General features: G+C 38.3%; 1 non-coding gene across 1 annotated transcript; it reads left to right on the top strand.

Moving 5' to 3' along the window:
• The first annotated feature begins 14,890 nt into the window (after nt 1-14,890).
• LOC119528257 lies at nt 14,891-14,993 on the top strand. Its single transcript, XR_005215577.1, has one exon. It is a non-coding gene; the product is annotated as a U6 spliceosomal RNA (small nuclear RNA).
• Nucleotides 14,994-16,410: the final 1,417 nt, after the last annotated feature.

Here is a 16,410-nt window from a genome sequence, read left to right as displayed (position 1 = left end):
CACCTTAACTGAAGTAGTCTACTTACAATGGGTTCTCACCCACAGGAATGGATTAGATTTAAGAACATGGTTTTTCTGGGGTTCATATAGCTTCAAACCACCACACATGTGTAGATATTAAATAAATAATAACTACAATTATTACTGTTATTATTATGGCAAAAATGTATCAATGGTGATTGTCAATGAGTTTCAGATATCTTAAGAAAATACAAGTGATCAGTCCTACATACATCTTAATTGAAAGTTTGTTTGGCAGAATCTAAGAGCCCTGAAAAGTGAGTGAGGAGAACTGGCTTCTAATCCCATGACTGTCATCTATTTGCCACATGACCTTTAGCCTAGGTATCAACGTGACTGAAGTTAAAGGAGTGGAGATGATTCCTAAGATTCCTTCTGGTGAAAACATGTCCATTGAACCTGTTAATGTCTTTCATATTTCTTCCTCTGCTCTGAGCCCTCCATTCAGATATTTCTGAACCAGTTGTAGAAGAAATATAACTTTATACTGTTATTTGTAGCACATAAAGTCTGCTTTATTATAAATTTATTATAAAAACTGGATTTAGAATGAGTGGAAGTCATGATAGTCTGTTATGGTGGGGGCAGGAAGTGGGGGAGTGGGTAAATAAAACAAGTCTCACCCTCCTTATTGTGGAGTCAATAGAGAATGCTTAAAAATGAAAAATCATGAAGCAGCAGAACAAGAATGTTATTGAGAGATGAGGAGGTAAATATCAAAAGGATCAACTGAAAACTTAAAAGTGGTTGAGTCTGTTTTTCATAGTACAACTATTAGAAATATTCAAGTCGTTGAACTTCAAGTCTGTATAACTTTGATACAAAAAAAAATGGAAATTGAATAAATGCATACACAATATGGGGTCCTCTTAAATAAACAGAAACAAACAAACAAAACCCTAGTCACTAAGAGAGTTGAGGCACGGGGTGGGTATGTAGGCAGAAATTAAATGAGGCTGGAGATGGATACAGGAGTTAGATCACATGAACTTTGTAAGCTATGGTAAGAATTTTAGTCTTTATTCTGAGATCTGTGGAAAGACCCAGAAATAATTTAAGCAAAGATGGGACATGATCAGATTCACATTTGGAAAACAGCAATCTGACTATCTGCTAAGACTAGAAAGGGCACGAGACGGGCCAAGGCAGTTAACTGTAACTTGAGCAACTAGAGGCAGGGCCTAATGCATAATGGCTTTTAATAAATACTTGATGAGTAAACAAACAGATAAATGAAGGAAAGTCCATTTCCTTCTCCATGTCTCAGGTTCCCCATCTCTATAGCCCTGCTCCTTAACATTTCTGCCACCTTTTATATCTACCCCCAGGAATGTTAGAAAGATAAATGAAGTAATAAATACAAAGTCTTGAGCCTACTCTTCAAAATGGTGATAGTGAAAATATTCGGGCAATTAAAGGAATAGCACATTTGTCAATTAAATTTAATATGAACATCTCTAGTTTATGATGGTGGAAGAAGCATCTTGAATGAAATATGGAAGGACAGAAAGTTCACTTGAAAATGAGAAAGTCTTTGATGACTTAATCCTGAAACTGGTTTTCCATTTGAATTTAAAGATGTTTAGACTCAAATCAGTATTTTCTTCTGAGGAGCACACTATGAATGTAGCCTGGTCAATATGGCAGGATGTATGTGTGCATATTGCACATTTATGATGTTAGTCTAGTTTATAAAAAAATTTTGTGTGAGCTGCAGGAGTTGTCACAAGCAGTAAAATCTTTTTTGTGGATTCCTTCCCATTCTTTTCAGGGGAATTTCTCAGGACTTTTTCCACAACTCAGTTTTGGACTTGAGAGAGCGCTTGCTGTTTGTTTTTTCCCAGCCATTCCTGTTTTCCTAGGAGGGAAAGGTGCACCATTCCGGGAGTCCTATTTACTACTAAGATGAGGACTTTCAGCATCAGTGGTCCTTTACAGCTTGGCAGGTCTGGAAGAACTGGGGGAAACATTCCCATCTTAATATCACTAGAGCCTCTAAATTCAGGTGATTACAGAACAGGATATTGGGGGGGGGGTGACTGGTAATTGGTACAGGGTTTCTTTTTTTTTTTTTTTTTTTTCCTATAAATTGTTCTTTATTGATTGCATGAGCCTGTAATCTTTTTTAAATTTGCATTTGTTTTCCAATCCAAGCCTTCATCATTTTACATTCTATTCTTTCCTCCAATGCTCCCCTTATCTACTTTTTTTTTTATCTTCATTTTATTGAGATATATTCACATACCACGCAGTCATACAAAACAAATCGTACTTTCGATTGTTTACAGTACCATTACATAGTTGTACATTCATCACCTAAATCAATCCCTGACACCTTCATTAGCACACACACAAAAATAACAAGAATAATAATTAGAGTGAAAAAGAGCAATTGAAGTAAAAAAGAACACTGGGTACCTTTGTCTGTTTGTTTCCTTCCCCTATTTTTCTACGCATCCATCCATAACAGGGTTTCTTTTTGAGGTGATGAAAATGTTCTGGAATTAGATAGTGGTGATGGTGGCCCAATATTGTGAATGTGCTAAAAATCAATGAATTGTGATTTTTATGACCTGTGAATTATATCTCATTAAAAATTGTGAATAATGCTTTTACAAATAATACATAATAATAACAGCTATAATTATAAGCCCTTACTATGTCTGAGACTAAATCTGACATTGGCTAAAACTCCATAGAATAAAATTTATTGCTGGGAAAAAATTAATGGAAAAAGTCAAGCTTGTCAGACGTAATTTACATCTGAAAATCGGAAAAAGAAGAAGCCACCCCAAAAATTGACAGAAGCTAAATCAGAAAAATAAAATATCAGCAAAATTGGATTAGCAAATAAATATTTATTAAATACTTACGTAGGAAATACTTAATCGCAATAAAAGTATTCTCAATAAAATACAAAGAATGATGGAAAATTAAGGAACGGTTTAACAGTACTTATAGGGAATTATATTAATAGAGTTCAAAATGGGAAAAATTTGCCTTATGAAAATTGATAAATGTTGGTATGTATACTTTGGATTTAAATCACCCTCAAAGTCAAAAGAGCACTTCAAAATTTACCTTCTAAGTAGACCATGGGGCCTGAAATCCCCACTTGTTTTTCATGCTCTGGGGTTAAGGAGAAGAATGACATCCACTATTATGAGATGTGAATATGAGAGAGACTCACACATTAAATTGTTTGTCAGATAATATTACCTCAGTTCACACAAGCCCCATCAGAGAATGGGTACCTGAGGAAATGGACACTGGACAATTCAGTGTTTAATAATGGGGATAGGAGAGTGCAATTTCGGGCACTGTCTTGTTAAAGCGTCACAGTAGGGAACCCTGGAAAGCCAAGGCAAAGCTCTAAAACTGTAATGCTTATTTGTGTCTTACGGGCTGGGGTTGAATGTGGGAATGCTATAGAAGGAAATGGGAATAAATTAAAGAGGATCAAGTCAACCAGAGGCATCTTTGCCCACTTCACACTTTGCCTTTGTGATCAACTTAGTATGCCATGTTTGAAATCTTGACAAGCCCTTTCCAATACCAAAGGAATGTGGCAGTAGTTACTGTCCCCAATATATTCAGTTTCATCTTAAAATTTGTTCTTAGACATCCTGCACAAACCTACCTATGAGCCAGTCCCTGAATGAAATCTGCCACCTGCTACTGCCACGTAGGCATTCACTGATTTGCCCACGTCACAAACATTCGATGACTACCTACCAAGTGCCAGACACCATATTGACAAACAAATGGCTACATGCTAAGTATGTGATACTGAGACATAGTCCGTGGTTGTTTAAAAAGAAAATACATGATGCAGTGAAGGATACCAACATGTAAATTGCTAGTTGTAGAATAATAAGTTAGATGCAGTGATAGAGATAAGAATACAGTTTCATGGGCATACTGAGAAGAAACACCAGGCATGGCCCAATATAGAACATCTAATTAAGAAAGCCACTGTCTTAGTTTCATAGGGGTGTCATTACAAAGTACCACAAACTAGGTGGCTTAAAACAAGAGAAATCCATTGTCTCATAGTTCTAGAGGCTAGAAGTCTGAAATCAGGGCATTGGCAGGATCATTCTCCCTCTGAAATCTGTGGGGGAGAATCCTTTCTTGTTTCTTCCAAGATTTCTTGTGTTTGCCTGCAATCTTTGGCATTCCTTGGCTTGTAAATGAATCACTCCAATCTCTGTCTCCATCTTCACATGGTCTTCCCCCTCTGCTGTGTGTCTCTGTATCCAAATTTCCCTCTTACAAGGGCACCAGTCATATTGTCTTAGGGCTCACCCTAATTCAGTTGGGCCCCATCTTTTTTGTTTAATGCAATTTTATTGAGATACATTCACACACCATACAGTCATCCAAAGTGTACAACCAGTTGTTTACAGTATCACCATATTGTTGTACATTCATCACCACAATCAATTTTTGAACATTTTAACTATCCCAAAATTAAATAAAAATAAGAATAAAAATAAAAGTAAAAAAGAATACCCAAAACATCCCATCACCCTCCTATTATTTATTTAATTTTTGTCCTCATTTTTCTACTTAACTGTCCATACACTGGAGAAAGGGAGTGTGAGCCACAAGGTGTTCACAATCACACAGTCACACTGTGTAAGCTACATAGTTATACAATTGTCTTCGAGAATCAAAGCTACTGGGTTGCAGTTTGACGGTTTCAGGTATTTCCTCCTCGCTATTCCAATACACTAAAAACTAAGAAGGGATAGCCATATAATGCATAAGAATAACCTCCAGAATGACCTCTTGACTCCATTTGAAATCTCTCAGCCACTGAAACTATTTTGTTTAATTTCTCTTCCACCTTTTGGTCAAGAAGGCTTTCTCAATCCCATAATGCTGGGTCCAGGCTCATCCCCTGGAGTCATGTCCCACGTTGATAGGGAGACTTACACCCCTGGGAGTCATGTCAGTTGGGCCTCGTCTTAACTAATCATATCTCCAAAGGCCTTACTTATTTCCAAATAAGGTCACGATCACAGGCCCGGGATTAGGACTTAAACGTATCTTTTGGGAAAGACAATTCAACCTATATCAGCCAGTTGTCTTTCAAGAACTTTCCAAATAGAGCTGCTTAAGCTTTAAGATTCCAGGATATTTTTAAAAATAAATTTTCTTTTGAGGTAACTGTAGATCAGCATGCAATTTTAAGAAATAATATAAAGAGATCCAAGTACCCTTTATCCAGTTTCTTCAATGGTAACATCTTGTGAAATTATATTACAATGCCACAACTAGGATCTTGACACTGATTTAGTCAAGATACAGAACATTTCCAACACCACAAAGATCCCTCCTGTTGCCCTTTTATAGCCACACATATTTCCTACCAGCCTCCACTTCCTCCCTAAACCCTGGCACCCAATGATTGGTTCTCCATTTCTATAATGTTTTCATTTCAAGAATGTTGTGTAAATGAAATCATATGGTATGTAACCTTCAGGGACTGGTTTTTTCATCCAGCATTCTTTGGAGATTCATCTAGGTTGTTGTGTGTATCAATAGTTCCTCTCTAAGGCTGAGTAGCAGTTCATGGCTTGGAGGTTCCACAATTTGATTAACTGTTCATCTGTTGAAGGGCCTCTGGATTGTTTCCAGTTTTTGGCTGTTTGTGAACATGAATTTTCATTTCTCTGGGCAAATGTTCAGAATGCAATTGCTGGGTTGTTTGTAGTCATACATTTAGTTTTTTAAGAAACTGCTAAAACTGTTTTCCAGATTGACTGTGCCATCTTCCATATTTACCAGCAGTGTATGAGCAATTCAGTTTCTCCACCAACTTCACTTTAATTTTGTTGCTATTTATTATTTTAGTCATTCTGATAGGTGTGTGGTGATATCTCTTTGTGATTTTAATTTGCATTTCCTTAATGGCTGATGATGTTGAACATCATTTCATGTGATTATTTGCCATCTTTCTGTCCTCTTTGGTGAAATAGCCATTCCGTTTTCTAATTGGATCATTTTAAGTTTTTTACTGTTAAATTTTGAGAGTCCTTTATATAGCCTAGATACTAGTGCTTTATCATATATGTGGTTTGCAAATATCTTCTAACCATCCATAACTTGTCTTTTCATCCTCTTAACGAAGTCTCACAAAACAAATGCTTTACATTTTTATGAAGTCCATTTTGTCACTTCTTTCCTTTTACAAATTGTGCTCTTGGCAACAAGTTTAAGAACTTGACCTAGTCCCAGATTCCAAGGATTTTTTCCCTAAGAGTTTTATAGCTTAAAATTTTACATTTAAGTCTGTGATCCATTTTGAGTTTATTTTTGTATAAAGTGTGAGACTTAATTCTGAGGTTCATTATTTTGCCTCTGGATGATCAATTGTTCCATTACCATTTGTTGAAAAGGCTATCTTTCCTTTATTGAACTGCTTTTGCAACTTTGTCAAAAATGAGTTGGACATATTTGTGTGGGTCTATTTCTGGATTCTCTGTTTTTCCATTATCTATATGTCTATCACTTCCACCAATACCACACAGGCTTTATTATTGTAGATACATAAAAAGTCTTGAAATGGGGTAGACAGATTCCTCCCACTTTCTTCTTTTCAAAAATTGCTTCAGCTATCCTAATTCCTTTGCCTTTCCATGTAAATTTTGGAATGATCTTGTGTATATCTACAAAATGGCTTACAGGTATTTTGATATAATTGCCTTAAACCTGTATATTGATTTGGGAAGAAGTGACATCTTTATTAGGTTGTGTCTTCCAATTCGTGAACATGGTGTGTCTTTCCATTTATTGAGCTTTTCTTTTATTTCTTTCATCAGTGTTTTGTGTTGTCAGCATACAAGTCCTATATATGTGTTATTAAATTTACACCTAAGTATTTCATTTATTTTTTGAGCAATTGTAAATGGTATTATATTTTCAATTTCAATGTCCATGTGTTCATTGCTAGTAGGGAGAGAAACAATAAATTTTGTATGTTTATATTATGTCCTGCAACCTTGATGAATACACTTATTGATTCTAGGAGGTTTTCCTATTGTTGATTTCTTGTTATTTTCTGTATAGACACCAATCCCATCATTTGCAAATACAGGCAGTTTTATTTTTTCCTTTCTGATCTGTATGTCTTTTATTGCCTTTTCATGTGTGATTGCATTGGCTAGAACTCCCAGCAATAAGACTGATGAGAGTGGGCAACCTTACCATGTCCTCTATTGTAGGAGGGAACGTCAGTCTTTCATCATTAAGAATAACATTAGCTGCAGAGTTTTTTGTAGTTGCTCTTCATCAAGTTGAGGAGGTTCCCCTCTATTCCTAGTTTTCTGAGAGTTTTTAGCATGAATGGATGTTGAGTATTGTCAGATGCTTTTCCTATACCAATTGATATGATCATATGATTTTTCTTCTTTGGTCTGTTATTAAGGTGTATTATATTGATTTATTTTGAAATATTGAAGTAGTCATGTATTCATGGCATGAACCACATTTAGTCATGGGGGGGTACAATTCTTTTTATACATTGTTGAATTCTATTTGCTAATATTTTGTTAAGGATTTTTGCATCTATATTCATGAGGGATATTGGTCTGTAGTTTTGGGAGTTTTTATACTGTCTTTGTCTCATTTTGGAACCAGGGTAATTCATAAAATGAATTGAGACATATGCCCTTCTTTCTTTTCAGGAAGAGGCTTTGTAGAATTGATATTGATTCCTCTATAAACATTTGGTAGTATTCTCCAGTGAAACTGTCTTGGCCTAAGGATTTCTTTGGGGAGATTCTAAATTATGGATTTGATTTCCATAACAGTTATCTATTTCCTATCGGGTGAGTTGTGGTGGTTTATGTTTTTCATGGAATTGACCCATCTCGTGAGTTGTCAAATGTGCATGTGTATAATTGTTTGTAGTGTTCCCTTATTATCCTTTTGATGTCTATAGGGCATATGGTGATATACCATGCTTCATTCCTGATATTAGTAATTTGGGTCTTCTCTGTTTTTTTTTTTTTGTTGTTTTTTTTTTTTTTTTGTTAGGTCTGCTAGAGGTTTGTGATTTTTTTTTTTTTTACATTGCTTAAGTTGAAAATTTGAAAACTTAAGCTCATCTTTTTCCTTTTTTTTAAAAACTTTACTTATCAAAAAATTAAAAAAAAAAACAATAAAAAAGGCATGTCAAACAAAACCAAAACAAAGGAATAAGAAAAACAAATAACCTAAAATAACTACATTGTTTCCAATGTGTTCCTGCCATAAACCAAAAATTAACAAACCACAGTCATTCCTGAGCATTCCCATAACATTAAGATTACCCTCCACAACTTGTCTGTTCTTATTAGACTATCATTCCCCCTTCACTATTTGCTGTCTATTGCGAGGTCCCCTACATTCTACACAGAGTTCACATTAGTGGTAACATACAATATCTCTCTTTTTGTGTTTGGCTTATTTCTCTCAGCATTATGCCTTCAAGATTCATTCATGTTGTCAATGTTTCACGACCTCATTCCTTCTTACTGCCACATAGTATTCCATCATGTGTATATAACATATTTTGTTTATCTATTCATCTGTTGAAGGACATTTGGATTGTTTCTATCTCTTGGCAATTGTGAATAATGTTGCTATGAACATCAATGTGCAAATTTCTGTTCGTGTGGTTTGTAAATTTTATTGATCTTTTCCAAAATCAGCTCTTTGTTGCAGTGATTTCCTCTATTGTTTTTCTGTATTCAATTTCATTGATCTTGCCCTTATTGTTATTATTTCCATACTTAATATCTTTGGGGCTTATTTTGCTCTTCTTTTTCTAGGTTCTTGAGGCAGGACATTAGATTATTTATATGAGACTTCTCTTTTCTTAATGTATGCATTCAGTGAGAAAATTTCCCTCTCAGCATTGCTTCAGCTCTTTCCCACAATTTTTGATATGTTATATTTTAATTTTCATCTATATAATTATATTTTATTTCCCTTGAGAGTTCCTTTTTGACCCATGAATTATTTAAATGTATGTAGTTTAGTTTCCAAGTTTTTGGAGATTTCCCTTTTATCTTTCTGTTATTGGATTCCAGTTTAATTCCACTGTGGTTGGAGTGTATCCTCTCCATGATTCCAATTCTTTTAAATTTATTGGAGTTTGTTTTGTGGCCTATAAATGTGGTTTATATTGGTATATGTTCCATGGGCACTTGAAAAGAATGTGTATTCTGCTGTTGTTGAGTGGAGTGTTCTATAAATGTCAATTAGATACTGTTGGTTCAAAGTATTGTTTAGTTCATCTCTGTTCATGCTGGTTTTCAGTGTTGTGGTTCTATCAGTCATTGAGCCTCATGGTGCCGCAGGCTCTATAGCCTAAAGCCGTTGCCCCACACCTACAGCAAGTCTTCCTGGAGGTGCCCCACAACAGGCCAATGCCCTTGTGTATGTCACTTCAACCCTGCCGGTGTTCTTGTAACACCTTCACTGGATCATCCTCAGGGTAAAGGACAAAGAATATGGTTAATACTCCATCTCTGACTCTAACAGTCCACCATGCTGGTTACTAGTGTCTTAATTATACGTGACCTTTGCAGCTCACCAGTTTTCAAGGAATTTGAATAAATAAAATCCATGCCACCCTGGGATTAAAGGGAGCACAGAAGGTGTTTTAGGATTTTGCAGTGTTGAAGAATTATCATAAACATCAGCTGCTTTTGGACTGACAGATGTAAGGAATGCCCGTCAATAAACTGTCCAATTGGGAGGAAGCTCAGGGCGCCAAGGGATAATGTTTCCCTGACATCAAGCAGTGGGTATGATAAACCTGTGGCTGTCATGTGGGTTTCTGGACTTCCATAATCTTGGGAAGAAAGCCTCCAAGGGTTAGCTCACCATTGGTATAGAGGGGAAGTGAAAAAACTGAATGAACTCCAACAAAATAGCATGGAATTGCTATTCATCTCCCTCCACAAAGAACAAAATGCCATGCAGAGAGAAGGTGCATGTGGAAGATGTTCCCTTCTTCTCAGTGGCCACCAGAAAACATCAAGCCAAAGGAGGAAGGACATATCCAAGCTTGCCTAGTGTTATTTTTTCAATGGGAAAATCAGTCTCCTCTGGTTTATTATTTTTTAACACATGACATCTGAAAGGAGATATTTCACACTGCTGCTTGTAGGGCACCCCGTTTGGACGTCTCACAGGGCAAGCGCGGAGTAGAGCTGATTTATGGCCGCACCACAGGCGTTACCACAAGCACCAGGCCCAAGTGGAGGAAATGCCGCCACCCAGCCCTGAGGCCGGCATTCCAGTCTGTGAGCAAATACCGCGGTCTGGGAATGCTGCTGCTGACTGAGCACGCACTGGACAGGCTGCCCATGCGGGAGCCTCTGACAACACTTTCCTGTGAGAGACCTGGGCTCTGGGGAGGCCCCGCTTCCTGCTGCGTCACCGTGATGTGAGCATGAGGGTGGGAACCAGGCCCAGGAAAACTTCCTCCTGGACTGGGTCAACCCTTGTGCCATATTCCTGGCTCAGGGCCGAGTGCTTTTCCCTGAGATATCAGGGCCTCTGTAACCCTGTCCTGAGGGGCCTCTCTGGCCACTGCCTTGCTAGGATCTATCTTATTGCACCCTCAGGACTCAAGCACTAAGAATCAACCAATAGCAGGAGCTCTCTGTGTCCCAAGCCAAGGAGGCCAGATTTAGATATTTCAATGACTCAGGTACATGGGAATTTGAGGGTTCCTCATGTTGTCAACAGAGCATAAAAAAAATAAATAAAATCTCAGAAGACAAAAATGTCAACAGGACTGCGTTTGGGCAGTGAAGAGTTTTTCTCTTCTTAATTCACTGAATTTTCTGAATTTTACATTACTTTTACATTGGGAAAAATGAGCTTCATTAAGGACAAAAATTATCAGAATAACAACTAATTGATTTAATTTATTGTTGCTATGCCAGGGACTCCTATAAATTCTTCTAGTAAAGCCTTAGAACTCCAGGAAGCCAATTATAGGTGACCTTTTATTTCTCTGGGCTAGGTCCCCCAGGTATTGCCTGTTCATCAAGATAGATGTCCGTTATTGCCATGTCATGAAATCCCCCCATTTCCTAATAAATGAATCATCTTTGCATAGCCTCTGCATAGTCACCCAAGATACTAGACAGTCGGCCCAATATAAGGCCCTCTTTGCAATTGTCTTAAGAGAAAGTTACATGATAGCCACCTATTAAGAAGGAATGATGACATAATTATAATGGCCATTTAATGAGCATTTACTGGTGCCAGCAATGTGCTTAGCCCTGCGTCCCACGTTCTACGTAGATCTTGAATCCTCAGATCCTCACAACAAGGTGCTCCCTAGTAAGAGGCAGTCTGTTGACAAGTTTACACTGGATCAGAGGTCAGACTGCTGGTTTTAAATTCTGAATCCTGTAACCTTAATGTGGTCACTACAACTCTTTTAGCCTCAGTTTCCTCATCTGTAAAAGAGTGACAGTAATACTACTAACCTGATAAAGTTTTTTTTGAGATACCTCAGGTAAAGCATATAGAATGATACATGACTTAAAGGAAGAACCCCATGTATGTTAGTTAATAATATTCTCATTTTGCAGGTTATGGCAAGAGTGGAGGAAGATGATGAAATGTGTATAATATAGTCCCTGCTCTTGTAGAATTTATTTTAAGAATATGCAAAATAGAACACTAGCTAATTAGTGCTTGTTCTAGTTTGCTAATGCTGCCAGGATGCAAAACACCAGAAATGGATCAGCTTTTATAAAGGGGGTTTATTTGGTTACACAATTACAGTCTTAAGGCCATAAAGTATCCAAGGTAATACATCAGCAATCAGGTAACTTCACTGGAGGATGGCCAATGGTGTCCGAAAACCTCTGTTAGCTGGGAAGACACGTGGCTGGCATCTGCTCCAAAGTTCTGGTTTCAAAACAGCTTTCTCCTAGGACGTTCCTCTCTAGGCTGCAGTTCCTCAAAAATGTCACTCTTAGTTGCACCTGGGGTATCTGTCCTCTCTTAGCTTCTCCGGAGCAAGAGTCTGCTTTCAACGGCCGTCTTCAATTGTCTCTCATCTGCAGCTCCTGTGTTTTCTTCAAAGTGTCCCTCTTGGCTGTAGCTCCTCTTCAAAACATCACTCACAGCTGCACTGAGTTCCCTCTGCCAGTCAGCTCATTTATATGGCTCCACTGATCAAGGCCCACCCTGAATGAGTGGGGCCACACCTCCATGGAAATATCTAATCAGAGTTATCATCTACAGTTGGATGGGGCACATTCCATGGAAACACTCAAAGAATTCCAATAATCAGCACTAAAATGTCTGCACCACAAGATTGCATCAAAGATAATGGTGTTTGGGGGGCATAATACATTCAAACAGGCACAGTGCTTATCTTCCCCAAGTTTCCTGACCAGACTGATCCACAACAGAATCTTCTTTTTTTGCTTAGCCGCTATGATCGGGAGCTTTGAAGGCAGGATGTTGGAGGACACCATTCACCGGTAGAATGTAGGATTTCTGACAGTCTACGCATGACTGAATACACCGTACACCCATGAGGCCCACAGGCTGTGTCAGCTCAGGCCCTGGGGGTCTTCAGTATGTCCTCCATGGAGTGCCTGAAGTTATTAGAAAAGACCATTCCCCAAATGGGGACAGTCTTTTAAGAACATTCAAATTCCAAGGTAGATTCTTGGTAGAAGTAAGTTCCAGTGAATACAACTTTGCCTTTATTACGGCTTTAAATAGTTAAAACTCTCCAAATCTGAAGCTTCAGGAGTAAGGATAAGGAAGAGAGGAAAGAAAAAGAGTTGTACTTGGAGAATTTCCCACATTAAGTTATTTCAGGATCTGGGTTGCTAGGTGTCCACATAAAATATCTTCACCAGGAAAGGAAGTTGAACACATTTTTTCAGCTGTTTGTCAAAGTCAGTGTGTTACAGAAAGAAAACAGGCAAAGACAAACCTTTTTGTACTTCATATCTAGTAGCCCCCCAAAACAAAAACATTTGGGCAATCATGGACTATAGATTTGTTCTTACACATCTTAGCCATAAGTCTACTTAACCCTCTAGGCCATTAAGATATCTGAATTGTTCTTTGCACAGACAGTAATGAGGAATTCTTCTGGATTAGGTGGGCCCAGTGAATAATTTAAAGGACTCCACCATTGTGCCTCTCTAGGTTCTTCTATATGATGTCATCCACTCCCTTGGCTTTATGTATCACATATGATACGTCTTGAAAAATATAGCTGCCACCTATAGTTCTAACTATATAAAGTTTTTTATAGGGAAAAACTGTATAAAGCTCACCAAAATAACTCCTCTGAGCTTCAAACCCATTGAATCTGTTAGGAATTCTTTAGGCTGCAAGTAACAGAAACAGAAAACAACTTTCAGTGGTATGGTAAGACTACTAGCTGTCTGCCAAAATTCATCCTCCCACAGAAGTAGGCATATGGTTTCCTGGTGACCCTACATTTCCTACCTTGCCTTGGAGTAGATGTGGCCAAATGATTCAGTACTCTTCAATGGAACATGATTGAAAGTGTTGTCTGCCATTTACAGGCCTGGCCCATAAAGATTATCTCCATTCTCTTCCCCCTTCTGGCTAATTTTGATTCCATGCCAAGAATGACATTGGCAGCCACGTATTGAGGACAGCAGAGCTGCTATTAGCTTGTGTCCCTGAGCTTCCCATCAACACTGACCTGCAACATCCAACTTGGACCACACAAGAGTATGAAATAAACATCTATTGTGTCTGAGCCATTACTATTGGAATATCTTTGTTATTTCAACATACCCTATCCCAAATAAAACAAGTCACGTAAACTAATAGAAAAATTTTTAGTTCACAGATAGTAGATGCTAGCATTTATTCATATGCTCAAAGATGCCATCAGGGATCCGGGTTCCCCTTTTCTATTCCACCATCCTTAACATATTAGCTGTATTCTCATGCTATTATCCCATTGTCACAAGATAGCTGCTGCAAAGGGGTATGTTGGGTATGGGGGCCATACCCACCTCCTACACAAGAAGAAGGAAAAATGAGCAAAAGACCACTTCCCTAGGGAGCTTGCCTTTTTATTCATCAAGGGAAGCCCTTCATTATGCTTCATTAACCAGAACAAATGAGTCATTTTCCCATCATCTGGCTAAGTGGCCAACAGGAGTGAGCTTAGCACAACTTGTTTAGACTAATCATAATTCATTTATTGAGGTTGGGCCTACACCTTCCTGATAACAAAGGATCTGTGCCAGTAACCTGAATAAATTGGGGTTCTAGCAGCAGGAAAGTGAGATGAAGGCAATGGTAGTTATGTAAGCAAAGATTGGTGTCTGCCTCACTCATGTACCCAACTGCCTGCTGAGCATCTCCACCTATTCGACACAGCAGTGTCATCCTCAGCACTTTTATTTTTCTCACCTCCATATCCAACAATCACCAAGAGCTATTGGTTTTCTCTTCTAAATATCCCTTTGTTCTTCCCCCTTTTATCTCTTCTTACTACTATAGCTGTCTCCAGCCTGCCTCTCCACTCCATTTACCCATGAGAGGGATCCTGCAGAAACTCAAATCTGAGCTCAGCACTCCCTGCTTAAATTCTACAGTGGCCACCCACTGGCTACAGATTAAACTCCTGTATGTGACATCTAAAGTCCTTCATGAAGTGACTTCTGCCTTTCATCTACCAACCAATGATTTCACATTATTGTAAGTTACACACACACACACACACACACACACACACACACACACACACACATCCCCTTTATGCCTCTATTCTCTCTGCCTGGAACATGCTTTCCCCACCTTTTCATCTGCCCAAGCCTAAAACTTCATTCATTGCTTGCTTCAGCAGCACATATACTAAAATTGGAATGATACAGAGAAGATTAGCATGGCCCCTGTGTACAGATGAGACACAAATTCATGAAGAGTTCCATATTTTTTTCTTGCAAACATTGAGTACTGACATAGGATGAGCCCTGGATCTTGGGGCGTGCCCTTGTGAAGCTTGTTGCTGCAAAGGAGAGGCTAAGCTTACTTATAATTGTGACTTAAAGTCCCCCCCAGAGAACCTCTTTGTTGTTCAGATGTGGTCCCTCTGTCTAAGCCCACGGGGCAGGTGAACTCACTGCCCTCTCCCCCTACATGAGACATGACACCCAGGGGTATAAATCTTCCTGGAAACATGGGACATGAATCCCAGGGATGAGACTGAACCCGGCATCATGGGATTGAGAAAATCTTCTTGACCAAAAGGGGGAAGTGAAATGAAACAAAACAAAGTGGCCAAGAGATTTCAAATAGAGTCAAATATGCACTATATTGCTATCCCTTTTTAGTTTCTAGTGTATTGGAATAGCTAGAAGGAAATACCTGAAATTGTCAAACTGCAACCCTGTCGCCTTGATTCTTGAAGGCCATTGCATAACTATGTAGCTTACATGGTGTGACTGTGTGATTATGAAAACCTCATGGTTCACACTTTCTTTGTCCAGTGTATGGACAGATGAGTAGAATAATGGGGACAAAAACTAAATGAAAAATAGGGTGGGATGGGGGGATGATGGAATGTTTTGGGTGTTCTTTTTTTACTTTTATTTTTATTTTTTATTTTTTGGAGTAAGAAAATATTCAAAAGTTGATTCTGGTGATGAATACACAGCTATATGATGGTACTGTGAATGGTTGATTGTACACTGTGGATGATTGTAGGGTATGTGAATATATCTCAATATATTAAAAAAACAAAACAAAACACTTCATTCAGTCTTTAAAATCACGTTTCTTCCCTCTCCTGCCCACTACTGACTCAGGCCTTCTCCTTGCTGCTATTTCTGTGCCCTGTCAACTTGTCATGCTTCCATTACTGCATATGTTCTAAGCTATTATAGTTCCTGGTTTATCTGCCTGTCTCCCCCACTGCCCTGTGACCTGCCTGAAAACAGGGCCATATCTTATTTACCTTTGCATGCCCTGTGCCTCACCCAGGGGCTGGTACAAAGTAAATGCTTTTTAAAATAAATATGGAAAAAAATCCTTAATCAGCTCAATGCAAGTGATTTGAATGAGTCTTTCAAAAACCTTTTTACATTTAAGATTGCCATGTGATTTCATTGGTATGTTTCATCCAGGTTAGTCAATGAATGTCTCTGTTCATAGTGTACATTGTTAGAAGATTAATTCATTGTTAAGAAGGATTTCCACAAATCCACAGTGAGTCACTAACAGAGTATGGCCGTAAAAAAACGTGTTCCTGGGCTGAATGAACAAGGCAGTAGCATTAAGGAACTGATCAGGAAGTCAGATTCAGCTTCAGGTTGTCCAACCTAAGGAAAGGCAATAATGTCAGCCAATTGTTTG

This window comes from Choloepus didactylus, chromosome 2, assembly GCF_015220235.1.
Source record: "Choloepus didactylus isolate mChoDid1 chromosome 2, mChoDid1.pri, whole genome shotgun sequence".
In the NCBI taxonomy this organism is placed as follows: Eukaryota; Metazoa; Chordata; class Mammalia; order Pilosa; family Megalonychidae; genus Choloepus; species Choloepus didactylus.
The sequence above is the reverse complement of the archived record's forward strand: the minus strand, read 5'-3'. Positions and strand labels throughout refer to the sequence as shown.